The 22,538-nt window shown below is 36.1% G+C and overlaps 1 long non-coding RNA gene across 1 annotated transcript in view; it reads left to right on the forward strand.

Moving 5' to 3' along the window:
• LOC112135559 (uncharacterized) overlaps nucleotides 1-22,538 on the forward strand; it is an 84,350-nt gene that overhangs the window by 29,504 nt on the left and 32,308 nt on the right. The window contains exon 7 of the long non-coding RNA XR_002916826.2: nucleotides 17,180-17,300. This is a non-coding gene — a long non-coding RNA (uncharacterized LOC112135559). The remainder of the gene's footprint in view (nucleotides 1-17,179; nucleotides 17,301-22,538) is intronic.

Consider the following 22,538-nt stretch of genomic DNA (forward strand, 5'->3'; position numbering starts at 1 on the left):
ATTCTGTGAAGAAAGTCATTGGTAGCTTGATGGGGATGTCATTGAATCTATAAATTACCTTGGGCAGTATGGCCATTTTCATGATATTGATTCTTCCTTTCTATGAGCATGGAATGTTCTTCCATTTGTTTGTGTCCTCTTTTATTTCATTGAGCAGTGATTTTAACTTTTAAAAGACACATATTAAACACATTATAATAAATGCTGTGGGGAGGGTAAGGAATAGCATATAAAGAAAAAAGATGAAATAGAACACAACAAAGAAGGGAATCCCCTCAAAGGACAATAACAATAGTTTTTATAAACTGATGTATTAATGAACCTTTTGAAACCTCACGTCTAAGGTTTATTTATTTTATGTAAGACAAAATAAAGGATTTAGTAAGATAAAATAAAACACTAGGATGAAATTTAATTGTAGAATAATTAATTTTTTCTGAGATGAATAGAAAATTTGAAACTTAGCTAAAAAAGTAATGAACTGAATTATCTACATGGAAAAGCAGATGTGTGGGAAAACATCCATTAAATAATTTGAAGTTTGTCCCAGAGTTACTTGTTGAGAGTAAATTTTGGAAAGAACTATGTTTTTTAGAATAAAAATATAGTAAGATAATGTAAAATACATCCAGCACTACTGTTTATCTAAACACAAAGAATTTATAATTTTTGGCCAGTCTGGTCTTTAACTCCTGACCCCAGGTGGTCTGCCCACCTCGGCTTCCCTAAGTGCTAGGATTACAGGCATGAGCCATCATGCCTGGCCAACATGGTGAAACTCCATCTCTACTAAAAAATACAAAAATTAGCCGGGCATGGTGGTATGCACCTGTAATCCCAGCTACTCAGGAGGCTAAGGCAGGAGAATCGCTTGAACTCAGGAGGTGCAGGTTGCAGTGAGCCAAGATCACACCACTGCACTTCAACCTGGGCAACAGGGCCAGAATCCATCTAAAAAGAAAAAAATATATATATATATGTGTGTGTATATATGTATATGTACACACACACACACACATATATATATACACATATATATAATTGTTAAAGTTTTTTTTGTTTAATGTAAAGGTTACAAGTACAGGTTTGTGACATGGATGTATTGCACAGTGGTGAAGTCTGGACTCTTCTTGTAACCATCACCTGAATAATGTGCAGTGTACTCATTACGTACTTTCTCATCCTTCACCCCTCTCCCATCCTCTTACCCTAAAGTTTTGTGTCTTGCTCCAATAGAACCCTACAGCCCAGTAATAGGAGAAATATAAGACAAGTGACATGATTAATAGATATAGATAAGATTGATAAAATGCTCAGAGGCTAAATTTTTCTTGGTTCTAAAGATAAAGTCATGGGGGAGGAAGAGGACCAATACTGCAAGAAGTAGAGTAAAACTCACAGAGCAACAGGAGGAAAAGTAATGATTCAAGAATCTGGTAATACTTCAAATGAAACGGGTACAAAATGAATTTTAGAAAAATTATCTAAAAACTATTAAGCATTTTAAATGTGATTTATTCTAAGTTTTGCTAACTTATGCAGCAGTATCAATTTAAAAATCTTATAGGCATACCAAAACACAATTTATTTCTCACTCTTGTCACATTTTGGTGGCTGCAGACCAGCTACAGCTCTTCTCTGCTTCGTGGGTTGTCTTTATTCCAAGAGTCAGGCTGAAGAAGCAGCCTGTATTTGGGAAATGACTTTTTTTTGTGGCAGAGCAAGATGACTGGCTCTTAAATCTTCACTGGCTCCTAAAGCTTACACTTAGTCATGCTTAAGTCACATCCAATCACATCCCATTTCTCTAAGTTAGTCACACAGATGAAGTCCAATATCAATGGGATGGGGTGTATGTATATTCCTCCCAGTGGAAGTCCAATAAATCTCATGACAATAGGGGATTCATGTTTCTCTTAAGAAATATGAATAGTCAAGAACAATGATATGATCTGCCATAATAATATCATATATAGGTTGGTCCATTTCCTGATACACCACCTTCCTAGGAATAGAAAATGTTAACTGCTAGTCCTTGCTTTAGGGCAAGCAGGCGAAAGGACTGCTATCATGATGCAGGATTTCCAAATATCAGAATGAGGAGGTCTTTGTTCTGAAGTAGCAAAATCCACATTAGAAATTTTGTTTATTTCTAAGGAATGTGTTCCCTTTTGGTAATTATGTTTGGTAATTATGTTCCACCAGGGGTAGGTGTGTATGTATGTGTGTGTGCATGTGTGTTGGTCGGAAAAGAATCTGCTGGTATAGCAATGCTATAAAATATTTCAATTAAGATTCTGTTTGCAGATTTATATTTACTCCCTCTTTTTGTTGTTGTTGTTATTGTTGTTGGCAAGCGCCTACTCTGAGCTGGAAACATTTTCCAGCTCCTACCTCCACCATAGCCCTAGGATGTGTAATCTGGACAGTGGCTTTCTTAACAGTGATGGAAACATCACTATTGCTACCCATCCTCTGTATACCAACAAATATGAGAATTAACTTGTTAGTGTAGTTTTCATGGAGTAATTTAATTAAAAATAATAATAGTGAGAATTCAGAATTTAGAGGAAAAAAGCCTGAGGGATAAGAGTTGTTCAACTTGGCCAGAGAGATTAGGGAATGCTACACTGGGGAAATATATAAGTTAGGAAGAGATGTGGGAATGAGAAAATATGGTCGAACACCAGGAGGATATAGTAAAGGCAGTGTTGTGCTGGACTTAATTGTGCCTGAGAGCTGATTATTAAATTTTCAAGATTGTGTGAGCTGGTTGTTAAAAACAGCCATTATTAAAATTTAAATTATATAAACTTTTATTAAAAGCAAAGGTAATAAATACTCAAAGCTTCTCATGTTCCAATTATTTTACTGCTTTTAAAGCTATTTATATCTACTGAACCATATTATAGACCACATATATAATGGTGTGCTACTATGCATCCTTTCCAACTCCACGTGTAGTGGCATCATGTTGGTAACCTAAAATAGGCCATTATGGGAATAGTACACCACATAAATTGGCAAATGCTACAAGTCAAGGTGAACTCTGGGGTTTTTTCATGTGTGTGTTTGAGAGATCTAGATGTTAAATATTAAGCGTCACACCATTGATTAAAGCAAAATATAATCTGATCTCATAATCTTAGAAATTTCTCCTTGAGTGAATAGAAGTATGTGTGTGTGCATGTGTGTGTTTATGTGTTACACACAAAGAAGGAGGAAGGAAGGCGGGGAGACAGAAAGAAAAGGAGATGGAAAGCAAAATAGAAACAATGGAAACAGGGAGAACTTCCGCAGCCTTTTCCACACTTATTTGTCTCAAGATTTTACTATAATGAATAAATTTAAAACATTAAATCAATCAACAGTTTTGTGTATAAAACACAAAGACTCTTTTTCCCTAGAGACCTGGGAAGCCATATGCCACCTGTAGAACATTTCCAAGCATCCTTTGTGTGAACGGTGACCATGTGACTGAATTCTTTCCAATAGGATTTTAGCTGAAGGATGTATATCACTTTCAGCCTTTTTCATGAAAATCTTTCTACGTGGCCTTCCCCCTTTCTCATGAGCTACAGAGGTAATGATTGCAGTCACAGAGACTTTACACACCCAAGGCTGATGAGGGCAGTACCACCAAAATCTGTTCCTAACAGCATGAAGCAATCTCTTCCAGATCCCTAGCCCCCTGCCTTGAACCACACTGCCTTGGAAATTTGCTAGATTTTTATGCGAAGGACAAATAATCTCATTGCTCTTGACTTCTTACATTTTGTATCATTTGTTCCAGTAGTTTAGCTTATCCTAATAGTCCATTTTAGGCATGCAAAACATTTAAAGGATAACTAAAGAGATTTTTCTTTTAATGATATACAGACATGTGGACCCAGCCAGAGACATAAACTCAATCTATAATCCCAGTGGATAATATAGATATGCTTTGCTAGATTGTTTGCTTCATCAGGACTGATACACTGCATTTCTCTACAGATATAACTTTTCTTTTTGGGAAAAGAGAGCAAGAGAAAACCAAAAAGGGGCTTGATTTTAAAGCAAACCCCAATCTGCTATGAAATTTCAAGATTTGATAAATTGTAAGAGGAAAGGAAGGAGGGAACAGAGACAAAAGATCACAGAAAGAAAAGCTAGAATGGGAGAAATAGAGGAGGGAGATCTGGTTTTAAGAAAGACAAATGCATTGGTGGCTCATAAAGAATGTCAAATTTAAGACTCTTGATCCAACTTTTATTAAAAAGTAGGCTTTCTGCTCAGTATCTGATGGAATCCACCTGCCAATTATACAGCTTTGCTCCTTTACTATCTGGGAACCCATTTGGAAACTAGGAATGGTACCAGGCCAACTAAATAGCAGCATATTTGTGAATGAATGAAGCCAAATGAAGGAAGTGGAGAAGTGGGAAATGGTGTGGGTCAAATAGTTATTGCAAAGGTATAGAAATATAATGAATCTGGGAGCTGGCAACTGTGGTACACAACTGTAGTCCCAGCTACTTGGCAGGTGGGAGAATCACTTGAGCCCAGGAGTTTGAGGCCGCAGTGAGGTATAATGGTGCCACTGAACTCTAGCCTGGTCAACTAGGTGAGACTATGCCTCTAAATAAATAAATAATATGTAATGAATCCTGGATGTCCTTTCCAGGTGTCTATATCAGCCCTGTCAAGCAAGACACCAAACTTATTAAATCATAAAGAACTCTTACTCACTCTGATAGCCAATATGACCTGACATTTTTAAAAAATTTAAAGTTGGCATACAAAATATGATATGTTATCAAGACTTTTTCCTTTTTGTCTGATGATGATGACAAAAATACTTTTAAGAACAATAAAATAACTAATGTTGGTGTCACCCTATTTACACACTTTCTCCTGGGTGGTACAGTCACTGGATGTTCTCACCTCCAACACCATCCATTCTTCACCTTTCTTTTTTTCTTTTTTTCTTTTTTTTTTTTTTTTTTTTTTTTTGAGACGGAGTCTCACTCTGTTGCCTAGGCTGAAGTGCAGTGGCACAATCTTGGCTCACTGCAACCTCTGCCTCCCAGGTTCACACCATTCTCCTGCCTCAGCCTCCTGAGTAGCTGAGACTACAGGCACCCGCCATCACGCCCGGCTAATTTTTTTGTATTTTTAGTAGAAACGGGGTTTCACCATGTTAGCCAGGATGGTCTCGATCTCCTGACCTCATGATCCACCCGCCTCGCCCTCCCAAAGCGCTGGGATTACAGGCATGATACACAGCACCCGGCCCATTCTTCACCTTTCTCTATCCTGTTCTGTGCCGTAGTGGTCTCAAGGGGACTGGTCTCTGAAGACTGTTTTACTTGAAGTCTTTGGCCTCTGGCTTACAGTTGGATTAGGCCAAGGAAAGATAGTAGCTAGGAGGACAGGAGAGAGAGATCAATATGGTCAGAAAGTGAAGTTTGAACTTTAATAAAGGCACCTTTTTTTCTTCCAAAGTCAAAGGCCTCATAAGAGGTGAGCAGAGCACCTCTTTGTACATCAAAGGGACTACCTGTAAAAGAGGAATTATAATCCACTCCATCCTTCAGCAAAACAGGAAAAAAAATGTTGGGATAAAGAGATAACAAGAATTTTTCTGCCTTTGCTCTTTAAGAATTATGAGTTCTCTACTAGGAAAGGAAGATGCCTACACAAGTATTTCACGATGGCTCAAATGATAAAATTTGTATTCCCAGCTGTTTGGGGTAAATTTTTTCTCCAACATCCTTGCTCTGCTATTACCATCATTATCACCATTAATGTCATTGATAAATGTGCTATTAAAGGGATGTTATGAATTGTTCTGGTTTATTGCAACATAAATTTTTTAAAATCAAAAGCTTTAATGTGTAGATAGTACTCACAGTGTTTTCCCATGACACTTGGAATATATGACATATTGACAGGGCCACTCAAACTTTCCCAACATATTCAGCTACCATCTTTAGCTGTCTTTGATGTGTGCATCATACTCATAATTCAGACCCGTTCAGGTCAGCCAAGGTCTACCCAGATCATTTTTTTTGGCTTTATCTGAAATTAATAACCTAATGGAACTCTTGCTGTGGAATATGCAACAACATATTTGGAGGGAGCAGGTAGGGCTAGTTATGACAGCCTTATTTTTTGTGCTAACCAAAGCATTGCAATATGAATTAGTCCCTCCAAACTGCTTACTCTCGTAATTAAATCTGCTCTAGGAATAGCTGTTTTATAACTGTTACAAATCAAAGAACTATGCCACTGAAGTATTCACTTGCCAGGAGACTGTGACATCTCATCTGTTAAAAAGATGATGTTTAAAAACAGCCACTTCTTTTCTTTTTGAAAGATTGTTTCACTGAATGGACATTTCCTTGAGTTGTATTGAGGGAAATGGGAGTTGAATCAGCAGCACTTACACAATGTATGACTCCTATTACTCTTCTCCCAGGAGCATAGGGATTTGCATGGCTTAGCAGACTGGAGGCTGTAATGATAGAACTCAGAGTGGGTTGGGAGCACTGGAATATCTAAGGATGTATGAGGCCCATGGTGTCCATTTTTCAGAATTCACTTCTTTAGAAACAGACAGTGCTTTTGAGGACAAAACTAATAGTACCTAATTCCTTGGGTGTTCATTGTGAAATGCTATTATCCATGCTAAGGTAATTTGCTATTAATATGGATGTAATACAAAATGCTATCAAAATTTCCACTGTAATGTAGTCTTCATAAATGTCTATTAGTTAGCAACAGCTCCTGTTTCATAGTTTGAATTAACCTCTTTGAAGATGAGTGAACATTTTCTGCACAGCACAGCAGTGTGTAGCTAGCTGCAAAAGGAGTGGGGTTGAGGGAGAATTAGTTACTTACATAGAGCATGCCTTCATCACGTGGATGAACATATGGTACAAGTCCAGACAGTGTGAGCCACACAAAATATGTCTCTTCATTAACTGTTGGAAGCTCAACAACAAAATAGAACATATGCAACTAAAAACTTGTTTATTATTTACTTCAGTTTAATGATTATCAACTTAATCTGTTGAGCATATATGGTTAGATGTTCCTGGGTTTTATGCATCTGATCAAAGTAGGATTATTTTATTCCACCAATTTTTGCAATTAGCAGTTAAGAAATTGTGAATGAAATACAAGATCAAGTTAATAACAAATTAATGCTGACAAATTAGAAGGATTTGAACACAGAGACTTGGAAAAGAGAGTAAATCTTTGAATAAAGATAAATTTGAAATGCAGATGAGTAAAACTGTATCTTTGGTTCTGCAAATAGATTTAAAGAAACAGAAGGCCTATAAAAATGGTAAATCTTGATAAATGTCTTTTTTTCCATATTTTACTTTTTAAAATTCTATTCTTTCTGTTCATCTGCATGAGTGACTCTTGTTCTTATCCATGGGTCCGTATCTCATTTCCTTTATTGGACCATGGACTCAAGATAAGAAAACAAGGTTCATTTCTTTCTGTATCTCCTTCAGTGCCTAGCATGTTGTTTTGCATATAGTGAGTATTTAAAAGCTGTTTGTTGAATCAAAGTATGAGTGAAGTAGTGGTGATTTACACTGGCTGTATATAATTCACAATTTTAAAACAAATAAGTGAACATATGCTGAATTTCTTAAGCAGATCCCCTGCTCTATTTACATTAGATTTTTCCTAATTTCCTTAACGTATATTCTTATGCATGTCATAATTGAAGATCAGATTAGGGGGTTCTGATTCATCTGGGTCATAGGCTTATCATTAAAAAAAAAGCTGTGTAAAATTTCTTCTATGAAGCCTGCAAAAGTGGGTTAATAAACCACATAACTCTTTGCACACATAAATTTAATGTACTGATGTTATCCAATTTACAATATGGAGAATATATTTGAATTCTATTTTTTGGCAAAAAAATAATTCTTGGCCTGGAAAGCAATGCAAATAGATGTCCTAAATTTGCAAATGTTTGCTTGGCACTGACACTAGATTTATTTAATGCTATGACTTAAACATATTTTAATAGATTTCCACCATAAAAAGACAGTAAAAGAGTTTGGCCTGCTCAAATAAAATGATGAATAAATAAATATAGCAGCTAATAATACAAAGAAATATGACATAAATAATGGTAAGCTGAAAAGTAATTGTAGAAGTTTATGGTTATTGGGCTGAATCTAATATGATACTAAATTTCTACTGGCATTTCAAGAGCTGTCCTAATTAATCAATTGGTAATTGCAGCTATGATTACCAGCTGTGATTATGATAAATTGCCAATATTGATTGATCCTTCAATAATTCTGGCATGTGCTTCCAAACAGAATCTCTGCTGCATTAAGGAGGATTTGAGAGGCATAGTTATTAAAAGCAAATAACCAAACCTTTCATTCTTATTACAAATATGTCCTCAGGGCACAAGATTTGTAATGGTGAAATCATGGATAGATTCACAGTAGGGGAAAGCCAAGAGAGAACGACATTATTCCAGAGATTATTTTAATGAAATAGACTCATTGTGGAGATGGAGTGTATATTTTATAATGACTCATTTACTTCGGGCTTACATTTATTATACCCCCTACTAGTTGAGCCTTCTTTCATTATAACAGTATGATCTCTTCAGCCCAGCCCGATCACTGCCTTTCTCAGTCCTATGGGGGGTGGAAATAAACATCTGTGTGCTTTTCTAACTGCCACGTTATTTTTTGTAAGAAAGGTTAATTATTAAGCTTTTTAGGGAAGTGCAAGGAACTTCAGCAAAGGAAATATTTTTTTCTGGCTTACATCATAAAAGAGAAAGTCTTGAAAGTCATTTTCTCTAATATGTCATTAACCTAGTGCCAACTGGAGGTGGTAGTTATATTATCAAGGAGCAGTGACACCATGCAGCCTAAAAGGGTGGCTTGTTACCATGACAGCTCCCCAAAACCACAAATAGAATTTATCTTAGAAGAGCTTCTCACTTCAAACTGAAGTAGTGACTTCAGTAAGGTGAGATCATTGGAAAATGCTGAAAATCTCACTCCTTTTCAAAAAAGAAAGAAAGGAAACCATTACATATGTTCCACAAGGGCAGGGGACCTGTCTATTATGTTTCATTGCAGCCTGAGACCTTTTAAAGTGCCTAATACAGGGTGGAAATTTAATAAATAACTTCTGAATAAATGAATGAACACTTGTGCACACTCCCAGATGTTGGGACTTGGCATGTATTGACCATCGATTCGATATACACATTTATATATTGCATTGCATACACGATATTGAACTATCTACATACAATCTTCCTAGCAACCACATGAAGGAGGCTCAATTAGTAACATTATTTTAGAAATGTAGAAATAACTTTGAGAGGTAAGTAACACAGTCAAATCCACATAATTAGTAATTGACAGTTGAACCAAAGGACTTGAGCTAAACTTGCTAAAGCTACAAGATCCATGCTTTTAACTATTGTAATATTCTAATTTTCAAAAATGTCCAGAAGGTTAATTGCATTTTTCCTCTTTTGCAAAACAATCTATTAAGTTACTTGAGTTTATAGCAGAGTTTGGACTTCAGACCATCAGTTTGTTGCCAAATATTCACCCACTGCTTCCACCTCACCTTTACCTTCTGTGTACCCACTTCTTCAATGCAAATACCCTGCTCAGAGAGGCTGTTCTTCAATATCCAAATGATGCCATTCTCATTCCTAACTCTACAGCCTGGTATATGGCCTTTTATTAGTTTCCAGTTGCCACTATGATACATTACCACAAACTTAGTGGCTTAAAGCAACACAAATTTATTGTTTCATAGTTCTAGGTGTGAGAAGTCTAAAAGCAGTCTCACTGGGCCAAAAAGATGCTAACAGGCTTGTTCTCTCTGAAGGCTCTAGAGGAGAATTCATTTCCTTGCCTTTGCCAATTTCTAGGAGTCATGTGCATTTCTTGGCTAGTGCCCCCTTTGTCCATCTTCAAAGGCAGCTGCACAGTGTTGTCACATTCTGTTTACAGACTCTGTCCCTGAAATCACATCATTTCCTTGGACTGACTCCCCTGCCTCCAGTTTCTAAGGAGGCTTGTGACTACATTGGGCCCACCTAGATAATTTATGATAATCTCCTTATCTCAAGATCCTTAATTTAATTATGTCTACAAAGTCTCTTTGGCCATATACAGTCACATTCACAGAGTTTGGGAATTAGGACGTTGACATCTTTGGGGAGCCATCATTCAGCCACTACCGACCTGCATATGGTCTCATTTTGTTCCTTTGACTTCCCCAGGCAACCATACTTCAATTTACCTAAAGGACATCCATCTACTCACTTCTGAAACTGGATTAATAATATAGCCAGCATTAAAAAATAAAGAGCCATGGTTCAGATGTTTTTCAGTATCATTTATGCTTGTTGAATTTTGGAAGCCACATCAATATTGTTCAACTAGAGACTATGTAATGGTTGTTGAAATAATTATGAAAATCATGACAGAACATGAAGACGCTTATATTTTCAGTAAGGAAAGCAGGACACAAAATATGATCAGCCTTGTAATATTTATGTATTTGAATGTGGCTAGAAGAAAATGGAATGTGATTTAATTTGTGGGAAATTATCAGCATTTTTATTTAAATTTTGCTGTACTATTATGGTATTTTCAGTTTCCCAACTCTTCCGTGTGACTTTCTAGTAAACATCAGCCTTCACTGATACTCTGTCTTCTCTAAACTATGCTTTATAAAGTATATCACAAAATTTATCTCACTTACAGTTTTGCATTCAGGAATCATTTCTGCCCAACAGAGTGTATCTCCTGGATTCTCAAGCCACCTAGCATGTAAGTGATTATTTGATGAAAGATCTATAAACTATATTAAGTTCAACATATATTTGTGGAATGTTATATGCAGTGTCCTACTTTTCCTGGACTAGAACAATTTATGCCTACCTTCTTGCAGGAATTACTAAGAGTACCTCTTTCACTCCAAAAAGTATTCGGGCCGGGCGAGGTGGCTCACCCCTGTAATCCCAGCACTTTGGGAGGCTGAAGCGGGTGGATCACCTGAGGTCAGGAACTTGAGACCAGCCTGGCCAGCATGGTGACACCTCGTCTCTACTAAGACACAAGAACTAGCCAGGCATGGTTGTAGTCCCAGCTACTCGGGAAGCTGAGGCAGGAGAATTGCTTGAACCTGGGAGGCGGAGGTTGCAGTGAGCCGAGATCACGCCATTGCACTCCAGCCTGGGTGACAGAGTGAGACTTCATCTCAAAAAAAAAAAAAAAAAAAGGATTCTGGTTTGAAAGATAAATTATTTAATTTTCCTAAATATATAGCAAGTATTGTGGGTTGATCTCAGTGATAACTGTAAACCTTGCTTCCTAATCTTAACAAGTGAGCATTAAATAATTTGAGACATAGTGTGGTAAGCAGATTAATGGTGCCCTCAAACATATCCACATTCTAATCCCGTGGAGCCTGTGAATATATTACACTATATAGCATAGAAGCATTAAGGTTGTAGATGAAATTAAGGTTCCTAATCAGTTGACCTTAAAATAGGAAGTTTACCTTGGATTATCCAGGTAGGTCCAATGTAATAGTTACAAGGGTTCTTAAAGTGTAAAGAGGGAAGTAGAAGGGAAAGGTGACCATGGAAGAAAGACACAGAGAGATTGCAACAGTGCTGGCTTTGAAGATGGAGTAGGACACCGTAAGTCAGAAATACAGGTGATATCAAGAAGCTGGTGAATGCAAGAGGGCAGAGCCTTTCCTAGAGCCTCCAGAAGGAATGCAGCCCTGCCAACACCTTGATTTTAACCCTGTGATGTCCATGATAAACCTCTAATCTCCAGAATGGTAAGACAGTACTTTTGCACTGTTCTAAGCAACTACATTTGGTGTAATTTGTGGCAGCAGCAATGGAAAATTAATCCAGAGTTACAGTTTTGCCTTGACCATAATACAGGCAAGTAGAAGTGGATGAGTCCTAGGCAGAAGAATCCTAGGACTTGTGATGGTACCCAATGCCCTGAGGGTGAGCCTAGAGCAGAGTGCAAGATGGAGGTGCAGCCCAGCAGCAAGACAGAATGAGTGGGTTTGGCTCATGCACCAGGTTCAGCCAGAAGAGGGTACATATCCCTTTTTATTTTCTTTGGGTCATCGCCTTCATTATTTTTCAATTACAATGTGGTCAATCAATTTTCAAAAATTGCTTTCTAGTCCAACAAGATGATTGGCAATGGTGACCTACTCTTCCGGTTATCCCAGAACTAAAAAATTTCTTGGGATGAGGGACTTTCAGCACTAAAACCAGGGCAGTCCCAGGGAAGCTGGAATTGTTGGTTACCCTAAACATGGCATCATACGTTATTCATTCCAAAAGCGATTCTTAAGTGAGAATGTTTAGTATAAACAGCAATAAAAAGAAAATACAAATAAGCAAAACTAATCTTTGATTATTATAGCTTTAAAAGTTTGGGCTAGGACATTAAAATATATAATAAGATACTCTTAGACATCCCCATTTAAAAATAATCTATTTAAGCCCAATTTTGAGAAAGTACTACATTTAAATTTTTTGTGGGCTGCCTTAATCTAATAAAGAACACAAGAATAAAATGAGCCAAATCAGTTTTTTACTCATGATGTTATGGAATTGTATAATGGAAGTGACTCTCTATTTGTGAAAACATATTTCTGAAAGGTCCTCCTCTCTTTGGGATGACTCAGAGAACTTAGCCAGGAACAGGGAGAGTCTGAGTGGGTGAGGCTTTCACCCTCCATTCCTGTTAGAACCAGCAGAATCTACAGTCATTTCATTTGCAAAGCATTCTTTGGTAGAAATATAATAAAGACCACTGTTTTCAATCAAAACAAATAAAGGCCCAGAGAGGGAAGTGATTTGTCCAAAGTCACTTAGCAAGTCACAACCTAAGCTCCTGACTAGACTTAGTTGCCTTTCTTCTTTCACCTATAATCACCATAGGAATACAGGGAAATGTAGTTCTTTTGTAAGTATATCTTGTGGGATGTCTGAAGAGTGAAACATATACAAACCTTTTAATGACACAGCAAGTTGGAAGGTCCACATGGTTTGCTGCTACACAAAATCATAACATTAAGTGTTGGAGCCAGAAGGGATCATTTATCAATTCTCTCCTTCTACAACTGGAGTCCAGGGAGGTTAAATGAGGTTTGCTGAGATCATGCCTCTAAGGGCAGCATTAGCACTGGAATTCCAGGGGAATTTCGTTATATCATTCGACTTCCCTTTGCTGTCACTTGTAGTTATTGTTCCTTTGGTTTCTTAAATGAATATTTCTACTCAAGTCCAGCCTTTTCTTTAAATTCTAAGTATACTTAACATTGCCAGGATATAATATGAAAGTAGTAAAGCTTTAATTGCTGAATAATTAAGAACTGAGGAGGGGAAAATAAAGACTAGATTTTCTTACCAAGTCAAGTCAACATTTAATTGTTCTCTCAGCCATCTGAGAGTTTTAGAAAGAACTTAAAGGAAGGGTGCTGAACTATTTGCTCTTCGTCCTACACCCACATTCTCATTGAACATTGTCAGCTGTTAAAAATAAATAAGAATTTTAATAAGAAAAGAAAGGGACTTTTATATGGAAGGTCCTATGCTGTCTAATTTAAATACTATATCTCAATCAACACATATAGCACCCCATGGGATAGATTTTTTTACTAAAACCCTTTATGTTGCAAGTGACAAAGGCATAACATAAGCCATGTGCTATGGTTTCAATGTTCCCTCCAAACTCATGTTGAAACTGAATCCCCAATGTGGCAGTACTGAGAAGTAAGAAGTTTAAGAGATGATTAGATCATAAGGACTCTGCCTTCATGAATGGATTAATCCACTTATGGATTAATGATTTAAAGCATTAGTGGATTAATGGAGTATCATGGTGGGTTTATAAGAAGAAAAAGAGAGAACTGAGCATAGCATGTTAGCACACTCAATCCCCTCACCATGTGATGCCCTGTGTCACCTCAAGACTGTGTATGGAGATACTACCAGCAAGAAGGCCCTCATCAAATATGGCCCCTTGACCACATTTCTGCCTCCATAAGAAATAAATCCCTTTAACCTATAAATTACCTAGTTTCAGGTATTCTGAAATAAGCAACAGAAAATAGATGAAGACAGTGTTTTAAACATAAATGAGCATTGAGAGCCTCATATAGTTGAGAATTCTAGGAATGTTAATACCCCTTAAAGAATGTGAGTCTCAGAAACTTTTGTTTCTGTCTTCCTCAACCTCTCTTTCTCTTCATGATGTAGCATTATTCCTTATTTCTTACACTGAAGAATAGAATGGACAACTTGGAGTTACAGGCTTAAATCATCTCTAGGAGGATGCTGCTTAGTCTGGCTTGGGCCATGTACCATCACCGTGACAAACTTTGTGGCTAGGGAGATAGACACTAAGATTAATGAAATCTAAGTGACATGAAAAATTCTATACCCCTGGACTAGAAGAGTATGGCAATAGGCAGACCCTTGGAGACCATGTTAAGTGGGAAGGAGCACTTTCCCAAAGAAAGAGGAGTTCTGTTAAAAAACAGAGGAGAGCTATTGAATCAGCAAATGTAAAGAAATGTTCATTAGGGTGTAATTATCTTTATGTAGGGATGAGTATATGAGATAACAGAGATATTTGATAGTGCTTTTAATGTTTGCACAACTAATAAATACATAGTAGCCCAGAATATGAGCCCAATTTCATCTGGTTCCAATTTGTTCTTTTTCTGCTGTAAGCCTTGCACCACTGCGATATTCATAGACCCTTGTAAGGGATATAGCTTTTCTTTACAAACATTAGAATTATTATATTCAATTCAGTAATAGAACTCAAAATAGCACTACTGAATTGTAAAAATGATTATTTTGTTGGGGGGATATAAAATGTCTGTTTCTCTGGAAATTGTTTAGCAACAAGCATGACTTTTGTTGTGTTTCTAAATGTTTTCAAAGGGATTTCAAAATCTTTTAAGGCCATTAAAGGAGTATTTTACTGGCTTGAAATGTCCTTTTACATGGTCTGAAGATTTTTCTCACCTACACAGCTCATCATCAAAAAATTACCATCTTAACTGTTCAAATGGAGTAAAACAAATCCTTCTCTCCTATAATGCTAATAGGATTTTTAATTGTTTCACCTTTATAGGATGCAGAAAATTTGGCCAAAGAATTAAAATTCTAAAAAAAAAAAAAAATCCTGACACCTTGGAATTCACTTTCAATAATTTATTCTAGAGAAATAATGACTTTATAAATTTGATTTCACAGGGTTTCTTCAAAGTATTAGAACAGAGAAAATAGAAAACAATCCAAACATTAAGCAATAGAGGATTAGCTAAATGAATTATGACAATGATAATACGTAACATTTGTTGAGCCCATGCAATGAGTCAAATATTGGGCACACTATTCATGGCACTTATTTATCTCATTCCATCCTCACAATAAAAAACATACAAATTAGGTGTTATTGCTATTATCTCCCTTGTCTTCTTCTGCAGTTAAAAACAATAAAACAAAACAAATAAATAAACAACAGACTGTGACTTAAAGCAATAAAGCTAAATGCAACAATATCTAGTTTCTAATTAGCAGAGCCCAGACTCAAATTTGGGTTTATCTGACTCCAAAATGCATGCATTTAAACACTATGGTATATTGTTATGTATTAGATCAATGACAAAATATCCCATGATTTAGAACAATTGTATAAATCTATAAACCTGAAGAGGTATTTAGAAAAAATATTCGGTTAAAAAAAGAAGGTATCAACTAAGAATGTGTATTGGGACCCTCAGTTTTTTAATTAATATTTACTTGTCTGATTTTTAGAAACCAACTTGTTAAGCAGTCTATCTTTATGTAATAAAACAGCCCATTTTTATACACCTTATTCTATCTTTCTGTAATGAATTAATTGTTTACAATGAGGATAAAATACTTCTCTAATTATTAGAGTAAATTAACAATTTCCATTTTGGAAAAAAATAAAAGAATGAAATACTTTGTCTATCATTCACGATCTCCTTCCGTCTAACTTGATAATTCTTCTTGCCAGATACTGTAGTTATTGGAATTTAGATTGTTTGTTTGTTGTATCCAAACCTTCCCAACAAGAAATATTTGATACCTACAACAGTAGGCACCTCTCTAACAGGATAACAAAATAGAATTTCTAACATAGAGACTCTAGCTTATAATGGAATCATAATGCTTTCTCTTGGGAAACATCTGCAAGGGCTGAAAATAATTTTTTAATGAGTTAATCAAATATTTTTCAACCTCCAGAAAGATTCAAGATTCATTCAACTCTGGCAAGTGATTAGGCTTTCTGCTTAATCCCCTGCTGAATTCATATCTTGCTAATCCTGTGTTGTTCCCTGAATGATTGCAAAACTCTGAGTCACTAAAGCTCCAATATAAAAAATAATGATTATTCTTCCCTTGACCAAGAGTACTTTTCAGAACCTGCAGAATATCTCTCTGCATTTTAAAGATGCAGGAAAACTATAACATGAAAATTATTTTACAAGAAAGCAAATTCCTTTAATTAAATCATTTACTAAATGATAAGACAATGTTAAAGGGTTTTTATGTTTCTCATGTCTCTAAAATTATAAATAGAAAGTTCTGAGTTGTTTTCACCTCCTTCTTCCAATTGTGCTGTAGTCATTAGAAAGCCCAAACAAGGGTGAGAATCGCATCTACATTCAACACTCTTCATCGACAGACACTTAATATATAGGAAACATGTTTTTGTCGTGATGTAAAAAAGCTTTCAAACACAATGTCTAAATGAAGTACGGATCTTAGATTTAACAGTGACATTTTACAACACCCATCCTCTATGACTTCAGACCACTTTTCTCCTTCCTGATCTTGCAAGTCCACAGGGATTCTTGCCGGAAATCCTGGAATAACAAAATAGCTTTTAAAATGCTCCTGAGGTGTTTGGCCTACTTGTTAAATCTGCTGCCATCAATTGGTGACAAGTGAAGAGGAGAATAAGGGCATTCATAACTCTTGAAGCTTGGGTCCTGACTATACATATTAAAGACAGAAAACTTCCCTTTTTCTTTGTGCCAACACCCATGCAATTCCCCAATATTGATAGGCATATCTTTTATTCTACAGAAGTAGAAACCAACAGAATGAATCTTATTCTACTTTGAGCTTAATGGTCAAATTTGAGATATATTGATGTAGGAAAAGGAATACACAAAAGACTGAGTTGATAACTTCCGATAAGATGGAGGTAAGAACAGAGTTTAGGTCAATGTATCAAAGCTTCAATAACTGAAAGGTTTCTAAGCACTCTTACTAATAAGTGATTTCCTGTCCACCAAAGTTCCTCCCAAATCTTGACTTTCCTACCATAGACATTATTTTTCTTTATTATTTAGAAGTATTCTTACCTCACATATGCAACACTGAGAAAATCATTTCTTTGTGTTACAGTGTTTGTAATAAAACTATAGTATAATCAAATATACTATAATCAGCTGAACTATTACCCGATTTTACAGATGTCAAAACCTATAAATACAACTAGCTTCTTCTAATAATTGAGAAATTGGAGGAGTTAAACCAGTATATACTAACCTTCAGTTCTCTCACCCTCTTTTTTCTTCCTCTTTGCCCAGCTGTTGCTAACAGCCAAAAGAGAGATAGATGTTATGTATCAACTCATTAATTTGAAAATCAAGGTCTACAAGGCAGTATACTAAATATAACTGGCACCCAATAAAGTCCAGTCTCTGTGTAAAGTCAATCTAAAGGAATAACCATCCTGTGAAATACTATAGCAGAAATAATTATAGTGTTTACTTGGTCTCTGGAGAAAATGCTAAAAAGTATAGGCTGGAGGAGAGTCATGGGCAGAATTAAGAGCAGTGGTTCTTAACCAGAAAACTTTTGAATCCTGTGGGAACACTTGGCAATGACTGTAGGTTTTTTGTTTTGTTTTGTTTTGGTTTTGGTTTTGGTTTTGGTTTTGGTTATTACTACTGGAGGGCTACTCCAGAAGTGGGAAGAGACCAGGGACAGGGATGCTGCTAAACACATAGAGCGTACAGGGCAGAACTACGACAAAGAATTTTCCAGTCCAAAATTTCAAAAGCGCTAAATTTGAGAAATCCTATTCTTAAGTGTTTTTCAAAAATCTTCCTGGTGTGGTGGCTCACACCTGTAATCTCAGTGCTTTGAGAGGCCAAGATAGGAAGACTGCTTAAGGCCAGGAGTTTGAGACCGTTGGGCAACATAGTGAGACCTCATCTCTACAAAAAATTGGAAAATTAGCTGGTTGTGGTGGCACATACCTGTATTCGCAGCTACTTGGGAAGCTGAGGTAGGGGGACTGCTTGAGACTAGGGAGTTTGAGGCTGCAGTGAGCCATGGCTTCACCACTGGGCTCTAGCCTGGTTGACAGAAACCCTGTCTAAAAATAAATAAATAAATAAAAAGAAGAAGAAAAGACTAAAATAAGGAATCTCCCCAGTTTCATATTCCAACTCCTGAGCATGGCATTAAAATTACAAACTAATTCCAGAATTTTTCAGTATATAGGAGAAAGGAGTTTTTCTTGTGCATTTTGCAGAAACTAAAATGTAAAAAGAAAGCAAGTGAGAGGAGGCAGGATTTTACACTAAATATAAAGATGAGATGCTGACAGCTGTGACCTGTAAGAACAACTCCTAAAGCAACCCCTAACTGATTCAGCTCCACTCCCAGCCTCACTGAGGTTAGCATCAAAAATTATCATCTTTAGAAGTAAGAAACTCCTTGGTCCTGTATTCTCAAGTCTTATGAAGGTAGATAAATAAGGGAGCTTTATGAGTTGATGCCAATGGACAGTTGAGGGAAGAAAGAAAACTTTAGTTTTAGAAAATAGATATGTGTTCTTTGCTGTCATCAGTTGCATTGCAATACAAAAACCTATGAAGCAAGTATCTTCAAATGTTTATGAAGCCTATGGTCCTCCCAGCAGGTAAGCATTTCACATGGCCATTTTAATATTTTATAGCAAATGTGCTATGGTGTGTTTGGCTTATCCAGCAAAGTGATAGTACAGGGAGAAGAATATAAATGAGTCCACTATCTTTAAATCTGCTCATCTTTTTGACATATAAGATTCTGGTTTGTACATGTATATTATACTGAAATAATTCTAGCAGTCAGGACTTCTCTTTCTTTTCTTATTATTCTTAGTAGAAAATGTATCATTGGAAGACTCTACAATAAATTATGAATTATTGAAATGTGAGTGTATAAGCACTATTCTAAGCCAGGTACAGAAACTTACTTTTGAAAGCTCTTCAGGAACAAATTTAATATTAGTTAGAAAACAGAATGTATCTCATAAGCTATTAAACATGTATTTAACTAAGTATTTTTCAGAGATTAAAAATCATGTTTTTGAAAAAATTTAAAGAACATGGGAAAAAAGAAAGATGAAAAAATTATTTCGTTATGATTTGATTAAAAATAAACATAACCATATATATGTTGAAAGATAACTTTTATAAAAACTAAAAACAGTAGTGGTTCTCATGGTTGAATGATTATAAATAGTTCTTACTTTTTAAAAATTTTTATGTTTCCAAAATTTTCATCAATGAAAATATTTTACTGCTGAGAGAAAAAGAAATGTTTTATTTTTAAAAGAACCTACAGGAACTTTTTTTTAATCTAACACATTGCTAAAACCATTTCCATATCAGTTCTATCCACTCTTTTCTTGGAAAACAGAGAGAAGAATGAATTTGTAGTAATCAAAGGCAGCAAACAACAAAATGTGGCCAAATCCATAAATCCCTTTACTTAGCAAAGCAATTCTTTGCAGCTGCAACAGTTGGAATCAATTACTGAAGATTTTCATGTTGTAATGTCAGCAGAGTCTCAACTGCTGGGGTTGGAGCTGGGGAAAAGTCACTTATATTGGGCAGAGAGGCTAAAGAAAAGAGCAATTTGATCAGAAATGTCTTCATTTCACCAATCATTATGCTATTATCCTGTGCTTGAAGATAAACAGTTTAGGCAGGTTCATGATTTAGCAGTCTCTTAAGACCATACTGTTTAATTAGCATGGCTCTTAAAAAAAAACTGAGCTTAGCTCATTTCTCATTGGGTCTATAGGAAACAAAGGCGTATTTTTCTTTACTATCGGCATTTTTCTAGCTTTATTAGCCTTGTGGTATACATAGTACAAAAGAGAGTTCATTTTTGACTAAGAAAACTCAATGGGCAGGGATTGGACCAAGATAACAAAATCCCCGTAAGAGTTGAGAATAGCACACCTCTAATGCTCAAGATCCACAGGCAGCTCATACCCCATGTTTTACTTTTGCAAAACTTTATTTGCATTGTTTTTTGTTTCTTTGGTTGGTTGGTTGGATTTTTAGAGCAGCCTACACAGTTTATCAAAATTTTTTCATTTCAACAGTCTCCTGGGCATTTGAATTTTGAGAAATGTTGCTGTTAGTAGTAATTTTCTCATCATTCCTTGGACCTAGGGAAATAATTAGGCATGTAAAGCTTTACAAAGAAATGCTTGTAAGGTACAACCTGTATATGTACTAGGACAAGTCCCGAGGTCTCTTCTAACCTGCAAACTCTTATATCTAATGGTCTGCTAGGAATCTCCACTTGAATGTCTCATATACAATTCAAATTAGCAGGAGGCTAAACATTGAATTCTTGATCTACACTTCTAGCATTGTAGTCACTCTATAAAAGCAGATATTCTCATTATCACTTAAGCAGGAAACTGTGAAGTTTTTGACAAGTCTTTTGTGAGCACCTAACATCCCAGTTATCTGCGAGTCTTTTTGATTCTACCTCAAGGATAGATCTAGGAGCTATCCATTCTCTCCATTTTCACTTTCAGCCTCTTAGTTCATGTCACCATTGCAGCCTCTCTAGCTATCACACTTTTTCCCCACTCCCATCATCCCCTTACAGCAGCCAGATTGCTTCTTATAAATCATAGCACAGATTCACCCTCTTTCTTTGCAACAGCCTATCAACGTCTTTTCATTTCATGTAGACTAAAACCCAGCTTCTTTAACATATAACTGATGGTGATTTGACTTTTGCTGCTTCTTTAAATTATCTTCTGGCCAGTTTCCCCTCTATATGCCACACTCCAGTCACCCTGTGCTTTCATTTCCTCAAACACAGCAATGTTTTCTCTGGCATTAAGGCTGTTTTTTAGGCAAGTTTATGCCATTAGTTTTTCCTGGTTAAACATTTGCTTGTTCTTTAAATCAAGATCATTTTTTTTCCCCATAGCCCTGAGTGAAACAGTTTATATTTCTCCAAGTTGAGATTGGAGGTCTAACTTGGTGTGTAACTGGAGAGGAGGTCCCGCATACCAAAATCAGGCACTAAAATTTAGACTTGAAACCTCTCTTACCTTCCTGCATTAACACCTAGTTTCTACCACTTCAATACCAGAGATACGGCTCTGCTAAGTTCTTGGATTCATTACCCTAACAGAGTAGTTTAAATATGACTCCTTACATGTTAGTAATAATTTAAGACTTGTATTATACCTTGTATCAAATCTGGTAGCTCAATAAAAGTATAGACTTTGGATACAAAGTATGGGTTATTTTTATAGGGTTCTTATTTTTTCAAAAGTAGGGCAGAGTGTAGTTTTTATGGCTTAGCTACTACTTTTAAGCATAGAAACAAATATAAATTGTGCTTTAACACCTGTTAAAATTCAGGCCTTGATGCTATCTAATGTATAATAGTATCTCCATCATAAGTCACCCTCACCGAAGAAGTTACTTTGAGTTACACAACCTGAAGGCTTAGGCAGGCAGTGCCTACAGACACAAACATATTTTTATAGTGTGTTTCCCTTCTGTATTATTTTGACTCCTACACTACTTACATATTTATAGAAGCCTCTGGTGATTCTTAATGATGTTGTTCAGATTGGTTTCTTAATAATTTCCTTGGTTCTATGCTAACATTCCTGCTGTTGATTGTTCCCTTATTTTAATTATGCCACACTCTAAGCAGTGCTTCTGGGAGTGGGTTGAAGTTTTCACTGCAGTGCATTACAGGTGAAAATAATTTTTAAAATCCCACTAGAGCAATAGTTTTTCCTTTGCACTTTGGCAGGGGTGGGTGGGTGCATAGGGCCCTATCAATACTAGAAAAATCACATTCCTTGACTGTAGGAGCTGACAGCCACTTGTAGTGAGTTAGGAAATATAAATTATGGTGGCTAAAACCTATTGAACTCATATTACATACAGACCAGATTAAGTAATCTACATTCATTCTGTCATTTAATTACCACTGTAATAAGTTATTTGCCTATATTATGTGCATATACATAAGTTATTTGCATGCCCATTTGACACACATGAAAACATAAGCCTAGAGAATTTCAGTACCACGTCGAAAGACATCCATAAGCAAGCAATGGCGAGAAACAAGGCCTCATCTGATGCTATAGACCATGATTTTAACCACTCCG

The sequence above is a fragment of the Pongo abelii genome, chromosome 9 (genome assembly GCF_028885655.2).
Source record: "Pongo abelii isolate AG06213 chromosome 9, NHGRI_mPonAbe1-v2.0_pri, whole genome shotgun sequence".
In the NCBI taxonomy this organism is placed as follows: Eukaryota; Metazoa; Chordata; class Mammalia; order Primates; family Hominidae; genus Pongo; species Pongo abelii.